The 9,512-nt window shown below is 38.7% G+C and overlaps 13 non-coding genes and 23 pseudogenes across 13 annotated transcripts; all 36 read right to left on the bottom strand.

The window, feature by feature from the left end:
* Positions 1-39: 39 nt before the first annotated feature.
* Positions 40-158, bottom strand: LOC149700755 (5S ribosomal RNA; annotated as a pseudogene).
* A 122-nt stretch (positions 159-280) lies between these two features.
* Positions 281-399, bottom strand: LOC149700754 (5S ribosomal RNA; annotated as a pseudogene).
* A 136-nt stretch (positions 400-535) lies between these two features.
* On the bottom strand, positions 536-654 carry LOC149700753 (5S ribosomal RNA). Its single transcript, XR_016382139.1, has one exon. It is a non-coding gene; the product is annotated as a 5S ribosomal RNA (ribosomal RNA).
* Positions 655-1,015: 361 nt separating this feature from the next.
* Positions 1,016-1,134, bottom strand: LOC149700752 (5S ribosomal RNA). Its single transcript, XR_016382138.1, has one exon. It is a non-coding gene; the product is annotated as a 5S ribosomal RNA (ribosomal RNA).
* A 137-nt stretch (positions 1,135-1,271) lies between these two features.
* On the bottom strand, positions 1,272-1,390 carry LOC149700751 (5S ribosomal RNA; annotated as a pseudogene).
* Positions 1,391-1,512: 122 nt separating this feature from the next.
* LOC149700750 (5S ribosomal RNA) lies at positions 1,513-1,631 on the bottom strand. Its single transcript, XR_016382205.1, has one exon. It is a non-coding gene; the product is annotated as a 5S ribosomal RNA (ribosomal RNA).
* Positions 1,632-1,767: 136 nt separating this feature from the next.
* LOC149700749 (5S ribosomal RNA) lies at positions 1,768-1,886 on the bottom strand. The gene has a single exon (XR_016382137.1). It is a non-coding gene; the product is annotated as a 5S ribosomal RNA (ribosomal RNA).
* Positions 1,887-2,008: 122 nt separating this feature from the next.
* Positions 2,009-2,111, bottom strand: LOC149700748 (5S ribosomal RNA; annotated as a pseudogene).
* A 136-nt stretch (positions 2,112-2,247) lies between these two features.
* LOC149700747 (5S ribosomal RNA) lies at positions 2,248-2,366 on the bottom strand. Its single transcript, XR_016382313.1, has one exon. It is a non-coding gene; the product is annotated as a 5S ribosomal RNA (ribosomal RNA).
* A 136-nt stretch (positions 2,367-2,502) lies between these two features.
* Positions 2,503-2,621, bottom strand: LOC149700746 (5S ribosomal RNA). The gene has a single exon (XR_016382136.1). It is a non-coding gene; the product is annotated as a 5S ribosomal RNA (ribosomal RNA).
* A 136-nt stretch (positions 2,622-2,757) lies between these two features.
* LOC149700745 (5S ribosomal RNA) lies at positions 2,758-2,876 on the bottom strand (annotated as a pseudogene).
* Positions 2,877-2,997: 121 nt separating this feature from the next.
* Positions 2,998-3,100, bottom strand: LOC149700744 (5S ribosomal RNA; annotated as a pseudogene).
* A 137-nt stretch (positions 3,101-3,237) lies between these two features.
* Positions 3,238-3,356, bottom strand: LOC149700743 (5S ribosomal RNA; annotated as a pseudogene).
* A 120-nt stretch (positions 3,357-3,476) lies between these two features.
* Positions 3,477-3,595, bottom strand: LOC149700742 (5S ribosomal RNA; annotated as a pseudogene).
* Positions 3,596-3,717: 122 nt separating this feature from the next.
* Positions 3,718-3,820, bottom strand: LOC149700741 (5S ribosomal RNA; annotated as a pseudogene).
* Positions 3,821-3,956: 136 nt separating this feature from the next.
* LOC149700740 (5S ribosomal RNA) lies at positions 3,957-4,075 on the bottom strand. Its single transcript, XR_016382135.1, has one exon. It is a non-coding gene; the product is annotated as a 5S ribosomal RNA (ribosomal RNA).
* A 138-nt stretch (positions 4,076-4,213) lies between these two features.
* Positions 4,214-4,332, bottom strand: LOC149700739 (5S ribosomal RNA; annotated as a pseudogene).
* A 122-nt stretch (positions 4,333-4,454) lies between these two features.
* LOC149700738 (5S ribosomal RNA) lies at positions 4,455-4,557 on the bottom strand (annotated as a pseudogene).
* Positions 4,558-4,693: 136 nt separating this feature from the next.
* On the bottom strand, positions 4,694-4,812 carry LOC149700737 (5S ribosomal RNA). The gene has a single exon (XR_016382202.1). It is a non-coding gene; the product is annotated as a 5S ribosomal RNA (ribosomal RNA).
* Positions 4,813-4,948: 136 nt separating this feature from the next.
* On the bottom strand, positions 4,949-5,067 carry LOC149700736 (5S ribosomal RNA; annotated as a pseudogene).
* A 136-nt stretch (positions 5,068-5,203) lies between these two features.
* On the bottom strand, positions 5,204-5,322 carry LOC149700735 (5S ribosomal RNA; annotated as a pseudogene).
* A 137-nt stretch (positions 5,323-5,459) lies between these two features.
* Positions 5,460-5,578, bottom strand: LOC149700734 (5S ribosomal RNA; annotated as a pseudogene).
* A 121-nt stretch (positions 5,579-5,699) lies between these two features.
* On the bottom strand, positions 5,700-5,818 carry LOC149700733 (5S ribosomal RNA). The gene has a single exon (XR_016382312.1). It is a non-coding gene; the product is annotated as a 5S ribosomal RNA (ribosomal RNA).
* Positions 5,819-5,954: 136 nt separating this feature from the next.
* On the bottom strand, positions 5,955-6,073 carry LOC149700732 (5S ribosomal RNA; annotated as a pseudogene).
* A 137-nt stretch (positions 6,074-6,210) lies between these two features.
* LOC149700731 (5S ribosomal RNA) lies at positions 6,211-6,329 on the bottom strand (annotated as a pseudogene).
* A 121-nt stretch (positions 6,330-6,450) lies between these two features.
* LOC149700730 (5S ribosomal RNA) lies at positions 6,451-6,569 on the bottom strand. Its single transcript, XR_016382311.1, has one exon. It is a non-coding gene; the product is annotated as a 5S ribosomal RNA (ribosomal RNA).
* A 136-nt stretch (positions 6,570-6,705) lies between these two features.
* LOC149700729 (5S ribosomal RNA) lies at positions 6,706-6,824 on the bottom strand. Its single transcript, XR_016382134.1, has one exon. It is a non-coding gene; the product is annotated as a 5S ribosomal RNA (ribosomal RNA).
* A 137-nt stretch (positions 6,825-6,961) lies between these two features.
* LOC149700728 (5S ribosomal RNA) lies at positions 6,962-7,080 on the bottom strand (annotated as a pseudogene).
* A 121-nt stretch (positions 7,081-7,201) lies between these two features.
* Positions 7,202-7,304, bottom strand: LOC149700727 (5S ribosomal RNA; annotated as a pseudogene).
* A 136-nt stretch (positions 7,305-7,440) lies between these two features.
* LOC149700726 (5S ribosomal RNA) lies at positions 7,441-7,559 on the bottom strand (annotated as a pseudogene).
* A 121-nt stretch (positions 7,560-7,680) lies between these two features.
* Positions 7,681-7,799, bottom strand: LOC149700725 (5S ribosomal RNA; annotated as a pseudogene).
* A 137-nt stretch (positions 7,800-7,936) lies between these two features.
* LOC149700724 (5S ribosomal RNA) lies at positions 7,937-8,055 on the bottom strand (annotated as a pseudogene).
* Positions 8,056-8,534: 479 nt separating this feature from the next.
* Positions 8,535-8,653, bottom strand: LOC149700723 (5S ribosomal RNA). The gene has a single exon (XR_016382310.1). It is a non-coding gene; the product is annotated as a 5S ribosomal RNA (ribosomal RNA).
* A 136-nt stretch (positions 8,654-8,789) lies between these two features.
* LOC149700722 (5S ribosomal RNA) lies at positions 8,790-8,908 on the bottom strand. Its single transcript, XR_016382133.1, has one exon. It is a non-coding gene; the product is annotated as a 5S ribosomal RNA (ribosomal RNA).
* Positions 8,909-9,046: 138 nt separating this feature from the next.
* On the bottom strand, positions 9,047-9,165 carry LOC149700721 (5S ribosomal RNA; annotated as a pseudogene).
* Positions 9,166-9,286: 121 nt separating this feature from the next.
* Positions 9,287-9,389, bottom strand: LOC149700720 (5S ribosomal RNA; annotated as a pseudogene).
* Positions 9,390-9,512: the final 123 nt, after the last annotated feature.

The raw sequence follows: 9,512 nt of genomic DNA, 5'->3' as shown, positions 1-9,512 counted from the left end.
ATATCTATTGGAATTTAAAAGAGGAAAAAAAAGTGAAAAAGCCAACGGCACACAGTGTTCGTAAGTGGTCTCCCTCCCAAGTACTGACTGCGCTCGACGCTTTTTAACTTCGGTGATTGGACGAGAACCGGTGTTTTCAGCGTGATATGGCCGTTGCCGAGAGTGCTATTTAATAATTTGAATTTAATTAACCTTCATCTTTATAAAACAATAACAAAAAGAAGATTTGTTTGCTCTTTTCATATCTATTGGAATTTAAAAGAGGAAAAAAAAGTGAAAAAACCAACGGCACGCAGTGTTCCTAAGTGGTCTCCCTCCCAAGTACTGACTGCGCTCGACGCTTCTTAACTTCGGTGATCGGACGAGAACCGGTGTTTTCAGCGTGATATGGCCGTTGCCGAGAGTGCTAGTTAATAATTCGAATTTAAATTAAGTGCGACAAATTAACCTTCATTTTTTTAAAACAATAACAAATATAAAATATGTTTGCTTTTTTCATATCTATTGGAATTTAAAAGAGGAAAAAAAGTGAAAAAGCCAACGGCACGCAGTGTTCCTAAGTGGTCTCCCTCCCAAGTACTGACTGCGCTCGACGCTGCTTAACTTCGGTGATCGGACGAGAACCGGTGTTCTCAGCGTGATATGGCCGTTGCCGAGAGTACTAGTTAATAATTTGAATTTAATTAACCTTCATCTTTATAAAACAATAACAAAAAGAAGATATGTTTGCTTTTTTCATATCTGGTGGTATTTAAAAGAGGAAACAAAAGTGAAAAAGCCAACGGCACGCAGGGTTTCCAAGTACTGACTGCGCTTGACGCTTCTTAACTTCGGTGATCGGACGAGAACCGGTGTTTTCAGCGTGATATGGCCGTTGCCGAGAGTGCTAGTTAATAATTCGAATTTAAATTAAGTGCGACAAATTAACCTTAATCTTTTTAAAACAATAACAAATATAAAATATGTTTGCTTTTTTCATATCTATTGGAATTTAAAAGAGGAAAAAAAGTGAAAAAGCCAACGGCACGCAGTGTTCCTAAGTGGTCTCCCTCCCAAGTACTGACTGCGCTCGACGCTGCTTAACTTCGGTGATCGGACGAGAACCGGTGTTCTCAGCGTGATATGGCCGTTGCCGAGAGTACTAGTTAATAATTCGAATTTAAATTAAGTGAGACAAATTAACCTTCATCTTTTTAAAACAATAACAAAAAGAAAATATGTTTGCTCTTTTCATATCTATTGGAATTTAAAAGAGGAAAAAAAAGTGAAAAAGCCAACGGCACACAGTGTTCGTAAGTGGTCTCCCTCCCAAGTACTGACTGCGCTCGACGCTTTTTAACTTCGGTGATTGGACGAGAACCGGTGTTTTCAGCGTGATATGGCCGTTGCCGAGAGTGCTATTTAATAATTTGAATTTAATTAACCTTCATCTTTATAAAACAATAACAAAAAGAAGATTTGTTTGCTCTTTTCATATCTATTGGAATTTAAAAGAGGAAAAAAAAGTGAAAAAGCCAACGGCACGTAGTGTTCCTAAGTGGTCTCCCTCCCAAGTACTGACTGCGCTCGACGCTTCTTAACTTCGGTGATCGGACGAGAACCGGTGTTTTCAGCGTGATATGGCCGTTGCCGAGAGTGCTAGTTAATAATTCGAATTTAAATTAAGTGCGACAAATTAACCTTCATTTTTTTAAAACAATAACAAATATAAAATATGTTTGCTTTTTTCATATCTATTGGAATTTAAAAGAGGAAAAAAAGTGAAAAAGCCAACGGCACGCAGTGTTCCTAAGTGGTCTCCCTCCCAAGTACTGACTGCGCTCGACGCTGCTTAACTTCGGTGATCGGACGAGAACCGGTGTTCTCAGCGTGATATGGCCGTTGCCGAGAGTACTAGTTAATAATTTGAATTTAATTAACCTTCATCTTTATAAAACAATAACAAAAAGAAGATATGTTTGCTTTTTTCATATCTGGTGGTATTTAAAAGAGGAAACAAAAGTGAAAAAGCCAACGGCACGCAGGGTTTCCAAGTACTGACTGCGCTCGACGCTTCTTAACTTCGGTGATCGGACGAGAACCGGTGTTTTCAGCGTGATATGGCCGTTGCCGAGAGTGCTAGCTAATAATTCGAATTTAAATTAAGTGCGACAAATTAACCTTCATCTTTTTAAAACAATAACAAATATAAAATATGTTTGCTTTTTTCATATCTATTGGAATTTAAAAGAGGAAAAATAGTGAAAAAGCCAACGGCACGCAGTGTTCCTAAGTGGTCTCCCTCCCAAGTACTGACTGCGCTCGACGCTTCTTAACTTCGGTGATCGGACGAGAACCGGTGTTTTCAGCGTGATATGGCCGTTGCCGAGAGTGCTAGTTAATAATTCGAATTTAAATTAAGTGCGACAAATTAACCTTCATCTTTTTAAAACAATAACAAATATAAAATATGTTTGCTTTTTTCATATCTATTGGAATTTAAAAGAGGAAAAAAAGTGAAAAAGCCAACGGCACGCAGTGTTCCTAAGTGGTCTCCCTCCCAAGTACTGACTGCGCTCGACGCTGCTTAACTTCGGTGATCGGACGAGAACCGGTGTTCTCAGCGTGATATGGCCGTTGCCGAGAGTACTAGTTAATAATTCGAATTTAAATTAAGTGAGACAAATTAACCTTCATCTTTTTAAAACAATAACAAAAAGAAAATATGTTTGCTCTTTTCATATCTATTGGAATTTAAAAGAGGAAAAAAAGTGAAAAAGCCAACGGCACGCAGTGTTCCTAAGTGGTCTCCCTCCCAAGTACTGACTGCGCTCGACGCTTTTTAACTTCGGTGATTGGACGAGAACCGGTGTTTTCAGCGTGATATGGCCGTTGCCGAGAGTGCTATTTAATAATTTGAATTTAATTACCCTCATCTTTATAAAACAATAACAAAAAGAAGATATGTTTGCTTTTTTCATATCTGGTGGAATTTAAAAGAGGAAACAAAAGTGAAAAAGCCAACGGCACGCAGAGTTTCCAAGTACTGACTGCGCTCGACGCTGCTTAACTTCGATGATCGGACGAGAACCGGTGTTTTCAGCGTGATATGGCCGTTGCCGAGAGTGCTAGTTAATAATTCGGATTTAAATTAAGTGAGACAAATTAACCTTCATCTTTTTAAAACAATAACAAAAAGAAAATATATTTGCTTTTTTCATATCTATTGGAATTTAAAAGAGGAAAAAAAAGTGAAAAAGCCAACGGCACACAGTGTTCGTAAGTGGTCTCCCACCCAAGTACTGACTGCGCTCGACGCTTTTTAACTTCGGTGATTGGACGAGAACCGGTGTTTTCAGCGTGATATGGCCGTTGCCGAGAGTGCTATTTAATAATTTGATTTAATTAATCTTCATCTTTATAAAACAATAACAAAAAGAAGATTTGTTTGCTCTTTTCATATCTATTGAAATTTAAAAGAGGAAAAAAAGTGAAAAAGCCAACGGCACGCAGTGTTCCTAAGTGGTCTCCCTCCCAAGTACTGACTGCGCTCGACGCTGCTTAACTTCGGTAATCGGACGAGAACCAGTGTTCTCAGCGTGATAAGGCCGTTGCCGAGAGTACTAGTTAATAATTTGAATTTAATTCACCTTCATCTTTATAAAACAATAACAAAAAGAAGATATGTTTGCTTTTTTCATATCTGGTGGTATTTAAAAGAGGAAACAAAAGTGAAAAAGCCAACGGCACGCAGGGTTTCCAAGTACTGACTGCGCTCGACGCTTCTTAACTTCGGTGATCGGACGAGAACCGGTGTTTTCAGCGTGATATGGCCGTTGCCGAGAGTGCTAGTTAATAATTCGAATTTAAATTAAGTGCGACAAATTAACCTTCATCTTTTTACAACAATAACAAATATAAAATACGTTTGCTTTTTTCATATCTATTGGAATTTAAAAGAGGAAAAAAAGTGAAAAAGCCAACGGCACGCAGTGTTCCTAAGTGGTCTCCCTCCCAAGTACTGACTGCGCTCGACGCTGCTTAACTTCGGTGATCGGACGAGAACCGGTGTTCTCAGCGTGATATGGCCGTTGCCGAGTGAAATAGTTAATAATTCGAATTTAAATTAAGTGAGACAAATTAACCTTCATCTTTTTAAAACAATAACAAAAAGAAAATATGTTTGCTCTTTTCATATCTATTGGAATTTAAAAGAGGAAAAAAAAAGTGAAAAAGCCAACGGCACACAGTGTTCCTAAGTGGTCTCCCTCCCAAGTACTGACTGCGCTCGACGCTTTTTAACTTCGGTGATTGGACGAGAACCGGTGTTTTCAGCGTGATATGGCCGTTGCCGAGAGTGCTATTTAATAATTTGAATTTAATTAACCTTCATCTTTATAAAACAATAACAAAAAGAAGATATGTTTGCTTTTTTCATATCTGGTGGAATTTAAAAGAGGAAACAAAAGTGAAAAAGCCAACGGCACGCAGAGTTTCCAAGTACTGACTGCGCTCGACGCTGCTTAACTTCGGTGATCGGACGAGAACCGGTGTTCTCAGCGTGATATGGCCGTTGCCGAGAGTACTAGTTAATAATTCGAATTTAAATTAAGTGCGACAAATTAACCATCATCTTTTTAAAACAATAACAAATCGAAAATATGTTTGCTTTTTTCATATCTATTTGAATTTGAAAGAGGAAAAAAAGTGAAAAATTCAACGGCACGCAGTGTTCCTAAGTGGTCTCCCTCCCAAGTACTCACTGCGCTCGACGCTGCTTAACTTCGGTGATCGGACGAGAACCGGTGTTTTCAGCGTGATATGGCCGTTGCCGAGAGTGCTAGTTAATAATTCGAATTTAAATTAAGTGAGAGAAATTAACCTTCATCTTTTTAAAACAATAACAAAAAGAAAATATATTTGCTTTTTTCATATCTATTGGAATTTAAAAGAGGAAAAATAGTGAAAAAGCCAACGGCACGCAGTGTTCCTAAGTGGTCTCCCTCCCAAGTACTGACTGCGCGCGACGCTTCTTAACTTCGGTGATCGGACGAGAACCGGTGTTTTCAGCGTGATATGGCCGTTGCCGAGAGTGCTAGTTAATAATTCGAATTTAAATTAAGTGCGACAAATTAACCTTAATCTTTTTAAAACAATAACAAATATAAAATATGTTTGCTTTTTTCATATCTATTGGAATTTAAAAGAGGAAAAAAAGTTAAAAAGCCAACGGCACGCAGTGCTCCTAAGTGGTCTCCCTCCCAAGTACTGACTGCGCTCGACGCTTCTTAACTTCGGTGATCGGACGAGAACCGGTGTTCTCAGCGAGATATGGCCGTTGCCGAGAGTACTAGTTAATAATTCGAATTTAAATTAAGTGAGACAAATTAACCTTCATCTTTTTAAAACCATAACAAAAAGAAAATATGTTTGCTCTTTTCATATCTATTGGAATTTAAAAGAGGAAAAAAAAGTGAAAAAGCCAACGGCACACAGTGTTCGTAAGTGGTCTCCCTCCCAAGTACTGACTGCGCTCGACGCTTTTTAACTTCGGTGATTGGACGAGAACCGGTGTTTTCAGCGTGATATGGCCGTTGCCGAGAGTGCTATTTAATAATTTGAATTTAATTAACCTTCATCTTTATAAAACAATAACAAAAAGAAGATTTGTTTGCTCTTTTCATATCTAATGGAATTTAAAAGAGGAAAAATAGTGAAAAAGCCAACGGCACGCAGTGTTCCTAAGTGGTCTCCCTCCCAAGTACTGACTGCGCTCGACGCTTCTTAACTTCGGTGATCGGACGAGAACCGGTGTTTTCAGCGTGATATGGCCGTTGCCGAGAGTGCTAGTTAATAATTCGAATTTAAATTAAGTGCGACAAATTAACCTTCATCTTTTTAAAACAATAACAAATATAAAATATGTTTGCTTTTTTCATATCTATTGGAATTTAAAAGAGGAAAAAAAGTGAAAAAGCCAACGATACGCAGTGTTCCTAAGTGGTCTCCCTCCCAAGTACTGACTGCGCTCGACGCTGCTTAACTTCGGTGATCGGACGAGAACCGGTGTTCTCAGCGTGATATGGCCGTTGCCGAGAGTACTAGTTAATAATTCGAATTTAAATTAAGTGAGACAAATTAACCTTCATCTTTTTAAAACAATAACAAAAAGAAAATATGTTTGCTCTTTTCATATCTATTGGAATTTAAAAGAAGAAAAAAAAGTGAAAAAGCCAACGGCACACAGTGTTCCTAAGTGGTCTCCCTCCCAAGTACTGACTGCACTCGACGCTTTTTAACTTCGGTGATTGGACGAGAACCGGTGTTTTCAGCGTGATATGGCCGTTGCCGAGAGTGCTATTTAATAATTTGAATTTAATTAACCTTCATCTTTATAAAACAATAACAAAAAGAAGATTTGTTTGCTCTTTTCATATCTATTGGAATTTAAAAGAGGAAAAATAGTGAAAAAGCCAACGGCACGCAGTGTTCCTAAGTGGTCTCCCTCCCAAGTACTGACTGCGCTCGACGCTTCTTAACTTCGGTGATCGGACGAGAACCGGTGTTTTCAGCGTGATATGGCCGTTGCCGAGAGTGCTAGTTAATAATTCGAATTTAAATTAAGTGCGACAAATTAACCTTCATCTTTTTAAAACAATAACAAATATAAAATATGTTTGCTTTTTTCATATCTATTGGAATTTAAAAGAGGAAAAAAAGTGAAAAAGCCAACGGCACGCAGTGTTCCTAAGTGGTCTCCCTCCCAAGTACTGACTGCGCTCGACGCTGCTTAACTTCGGTGATCGGACGAGAACCGGTGTTCTCAGCGTGATATGGCCGTTGCCGAGAGTACTAGTTAATAATTCGAATTTAAATTAAGTGAGACAAATTAACCTTCATCTTTTTAAAACAATAACAAAAAGAAAATATGTTTGCTCTTTTCATATCTATTGGAATTTAAAAGAAGAAAAAAAAGTGAAAAAGCCAACGGCACACAGTGTTCCTAAGTGGTCTCCCTCCCAAGTACTGACTGCACTCGACGCTTTTTAACTTCGGTGATTGGACGAGCACCGGTGTTTTCAGCGTGATATGGCCGTTGCCGAGAGTGCTATTTAATAATTTGAATTTAATTACCCTCATCTTTATAAAACAATAACAAAAAGAAGATATGTTTGCTTTTTTCATATCTGGTGGAATTTAAAAGAGGAAACAAAAGTGAAAAAGCCAACGGCACGCAGAGTTTCCAAGTACTGACTGCGCTCGACGCTGCTTAACTTCGATGATCGGACGAGAACCGGTGTTTTCAGCGTGATATGGCCGTTGCCGAGAGTGCTAGTTAATAATTCGAATTTAAATTAAGTGCGACAAATTAACCTTCATCTTTTTAAAACAATAACAAAAAGAAAATATATTTGCTTTTTTCATATCTATTGGAATTTAAAAGAGGAAAAAAAGTGAAAAAGCCAACGGCACACAGTGTTCGTAAGTGGTCTCCCTCCCAAGTACTGACTGCGCTCGACGCTTTTTAACTTCGGTGATTGGACGAGAACCGGTGTTTTCAGCGTGATATGGCCGTTGCCGAGAGTGCTATTTAATAATTTGAATTTAATTAACCTTCATCATTATAAAACAATAACAAAAAGAAGATTTGTTTGCTCTTTTCATATCTATTGGAATTTAAAAGAGGAAAAAAAGTGAAAAAGCCAACGGCACGCAGTGTTCCTAAGTGGTCTCCCTCCCAAGTACTGACTGCGCTCGACGCTTCTTAACTTCGGTGATCGGACGAGAACCGGTGTTCTCAGCGAGATATGGCCGTTGCCGAGAGTACTAGTTAATAATTCGAATTTAAATTAAGTGAGACAAATTAACCTTCATCTTTTTAAAACAATAACAAAAAGAAAATATGTTTGCTCTTTTCATATCTATTGGAATTTAAAAGAGGAAAAAAAAGTGAAAAAGCCAACGGCACACAGTGTTCGTAAGTGGTCTCCCTCCCAAGTACTGACTGCGCTCGACGCTTTTTAACTTCGGTGATTGGACGAGAACCGGTGTTTTCAGCGTGATATGGCCGTTGCCGAGAGTGCTATTGGTGGGGTGGCGTAGCGGTTAGCGCTTTCGCCTCGCAGCAAGAGGATCCCGGGTTCGATCCCGGACTGTGGCACCGGGTGAAAATCTGGGAACAAATCCTTCTGCGTAGAGTTTGCAAGTTCTCTCCCCGCTTGTTAAAGGAGTTTTCCTCCGCGGTCTAACCCGGTTTCTCCTTTCCATCAAAACTTGCAGAGGTTAACGGTAATAGTTAGTATAGGGCGCTGAAGGTTAGCTGTGGCATAGGGGCTAGCCACCACCCCTCTATGCATTGTAAAGGGACCCACCTGTAAACAAGCCACAGGCTTAGTGTGGAAATCCCTTCGTAGACAAAGCTTAGATTATTATTATTATTATTATTTAATAATTTGAATTTAATTAACCTTCATCTTTATAAAACAATAACAAAAAGAAGATTTGTTTGCTCTTTTCATATCTATTGGAATTTAAAAGAGGAAAAATAGTGAAAAAGCCAACGGCACGCAGTGTTCCTAAGTGGTCTCCCTCCCAAGTACTGACTGCGCTCGACGCTTCTTAACTTCGGTGATCGGACGAGAACCGGTGTTTTCAGCGTGATATGGCCGTTGCCGAGAGTGCTAGTTAATAATTCGAATTTAAATTAAGTGCGACAAATTAACCTTCATCTTTTTAAAACAATAACAAATATAAAATATGTTTGCTTTTTTCATATCTATTGGAATTTAAAAGAGGAAAAAAAGTGAAAAAGCCAACGGCACGCAGTGTTCCTAAGTGGTCTCCCTCCCAAGTACTGACTGCGCTCGACGCTGCTTAACTTCGGTGATCGGACGAGAACCGGTGTTCTCAGCGTGATATGGCCGTTGCCGAGAGTACTAGTTAATAATTCGAATTTAAATTAAGTGAGACAAATTAACCTTCATCTTTTTCAAACAATAACAAAAAGAAAATATGTTTGCTCTTTTCATATCTATTGGAATTTAAAAGAAGAAAAAAAAAGTGAAAAAGCCAACGGCACACAGTGTTCCTAAGTGGTCTCCCTCCCAAGTACTGACTGCACTCGACGCTTTTTAACTTCGGTGATTGGACGAGAACCGGTGTTTTCAGCGTGATATGGCCGTTGCCGAGAGTGCTATTTAATAATTTGAATTTAATTAACCTCATCTTTATAAAACAATAACAAAAAGAAGATATGTTTGCTTTTTTCATATCTGGTGGAATTTAAAAGAGGAAACAAAAGTGAAAAAGCCAACGGCACGCAGAGTTTCCAAGTACTGACTGCGCTCGACGCTGCTTAACTTCGATGATCGGACGAGAACCGGTGTTTTCAGCGTGATATGGCCGTTGCCGAGAGTGCTAGTTAATAATTCGAATTTAAATTAAGTGCGACAAATTAACCTTCATCTTTTTAAAACAATAACAAAAAGAAAATATATTTGCTTTTTTCATATCTATTGGAATTTAAAAGAGGA

Source organism: Phalangium opilio, unplaced genomic scaffold (assembly GCF_054372755.1).
Source record: "Phalangium opilio isolate 3A_F unplaced genomic scaffold, DU_Popi_V2 ptg000019l_1, whole genome shotgun sequence".
NCBI lineage: Eukaryota > Metazoa > Arthropoda > Arachnida > Opiliones > Phalangiidae > Phalangium > Phalangium opilio.
Note: the sequence above shows the minus strand (reverse complement) of the source record. Positions and strands in the feature narration are given on the sequence as shown.